The sequence below is a fragment of the Tamandua tetradactyla genome, chromosome 13 (genome assembly GCF_023851605.1).
Source record: "Tamandua tetradactyla isolate mTamTet1 chromosome 13, mTamTet1.pri, whole genome shotgun sequence".
In the NCBI taxonomy this organism is placed as follows: Eukaryota; Metazoa; Chordata; class Mammalia; order Pilosa; family Myrmecophagidae; genus Tamandua; species Tamandua tetradactyla.
In genome coordinates, this window is record NC_135339.1 from 92,509,340 (window position 1) to 92,511,839 (window position 2,500).

Sequence of the window (2,500 nt, forward strand, 5' to 3'; positions counted from 1 at the left end):
TCTTGAAGGCAAGCACCCCTGAATGTTAGTTCTGTCTGAAGGAATAGATTTTTCTCCCTTTCTTTTGCACATAAAAGCAATGATTATTTCTAATCTATAATTAGACTGGAAGAAAGTCAAAGGGTGACTCAATATATTGTACAAATGGCTATGGAGGAACAAAGTTGCGGGGCGCGGGGCCATAGATGGCGGCTACCCCCATCCTGCGCGATGTGTGCCCCTCACAGAGCAGCCCACGCTGGCCAGGGATTTATGAGGAACTGGCAATTATGACATATGTCTGGCTATTGCCAGCTTCAGATTTATCCCTGTGGTCCTTTTTTGTCTAGCATGTTGTGTGAGCACAAACCAGGCAGGAGCAGCACGTCTTCTCGCAGAGCTTTAATAATCTGTGAATGGCCGACGACAAACCGATGCAGGCGCTATCACTCCACAGCCGCCATCCAGCGGCCTCGTGAAGCTGCTGGCCACAAATAGTAATTAATCTTTTTATCCCTCAAATTGTAATTTTGACTATGAACTGTGCGTGGCCATAAATCAGCGGCACATGCGCGGTCTGGAGTGCATGAATCACGCGCGGGACCCCGTCCGGCTGCACACACTGTGTTTAACAAGCTTTATAAGGAGTCATCGGGCTTTATTACGACTCTGCCTGACTCCAACAGAAACGGAGCCCGGAGGCCTGGGGACGCGAGCTCAGATGAAAATACTTATTAGAGCACATTACTTCTTGATGTAGATATCGTTTTGGGTGGAGTCACTCTACGGTGCACGGCGCAACATAAATCAGGGGGTTTTCTGAGACTAATAAGACCTGCCGTCGTCTATTCATTACTCAGCCTGCAATTTAGACCATCACTCATTAGTCAGCATGTAATTTGATGATTAACGCCGCACAACTCAGCAGGTTTGAGGGCGCAGGCCAGCTCAAAGGCCATGGCGCGAGAGGAGGGAGGCGAGGGGCTGCCTTTGAAAGTGGGCTCCAAAATAATCGGGCACCACGCTGCCCAAGCACCCCGGCCATTTCCGTAAACACCCACGGCGCATCCCACAGGCCCACGCAAGAGGACACGGGCGTACGCGACAATGCGACCCAAAGTTGAGGCCCACGATATGATTTGACATTCCATCATGCATCCCGGAGACAAAGGCCCACACAGAATTGAAGTAAGACATTTTCTTGTTAATAAAGCATTGATCCGATGTATTGATTTTACATGACATGGCTTTGGCTGGGATTTTGCCCTCCTTTTTCTCTGCAAATAGTAAAGCTCTTCAGAGCGCCCGGGCATATGTGACATGGCAAAATTTCTAACTCTCTGTGATGTAAATTCTATACGTGTAAAACCACTTCATAATCAGAACATTAATCATCAGACGCTGTCAGCGGTGACGTGGGGCACGATTTGTCATGTCCGTGCCTGAGCCCGAACAAGGGTGGCTGGCGGCCCGGGCTGCGGGGGTGGACGCCCCCTCGCTGGCCTCGCCGAGCGGCTGGTCCAAAAAGGACTCAATGAAGTATTACACGCCTTGATGGGGGAACAAAAAACGGGGGCCCACTGTGCATTTACAACACGTCGGGGCTTCTCCTCTCTCCCAGCTAATCACCGTGACTGTTTGACTTAATGAATCTGGCCTGATGAAAGGTGATCAGAAAAGATAGATGGCCGGCCATTATTGATTTCATGCAAATGCGTCTGACAGGTGATAGACGCTTTAATGCGCGCTCTCTGCGGCTTCATGACTTGTCATAACCACACACTCTCGCTCCTGGAGAGACATTTTCCCATGTTTTGGCTGAACAGATATTCTTCTTAAATTACCCCAAAATCTTAAAGCGCGGTAAACAGGAGGGTACCTGTCACCTCTCCCCCAACCCTGCATCCTGACAGTCGGGCCAAGAACAAGATGGGTGTGCTGTTTCGGGTTTGGGGGACAATGGCACGAAATAGGGTCCCAGGAAGGCCCCAGACCCCCCCAGCCTCTTGCCGCCAAAAGGGGGCCTGGGACTGCAGTTCCAGTTTCAAATCCTGTCTAGGATTCGTACGACCAGACACCCCAAAAAATACACATGTGCGAATCAGAGAACAACGGGCCGCTCCTTAATTCCAGAAGTGACCCACACTCTCAGTCCCGCGAGGATCTAGGTGGTCAGGGGTGGGCATCGCCAGCCATCCCCAGGACCCTCCGAGGGCAGCTGCTGAGCAGACTCAGCCCTGCCCCCACCCCCACCCCCCGCGGCCCGCCGAGCCCCCGCCCCACCAAGCCACCGCCCACTGTCTGCCCACACCCGACTCGCCGCGACTTCACGGGCAAAATCTCCACCCGGAGGAGAGCTCCCGAGCCCTGCTCACACCTATAAATCCTCGGTGTGTCGAGTTTACAAGCCAAGGGCCCGGCCGAGCCAGGGCCAGAGCACGTCCAGCCGCACACACCGAGCCAGGCCAATCAATACCACTTTCCTGTTTTAGAACTGGGTAATTATGAGGGGAGAGATTGC

General features: G+C 52.5%; 1 protein-coding gene across 5 annotated transcripts in view; it reads right to left on the reverse strand.

Moving 5' to 3' along the window:
- The window catches only part of EBF3 (EBF transcription factor 3), a 123,082-nt gene that overhangs the window by 13,065 nt on the left and 107,517 nt on the right, over nt 1-2,500 (reverse strand). The gene's annotated exons all lie outside the window — the stretch shown is intronic.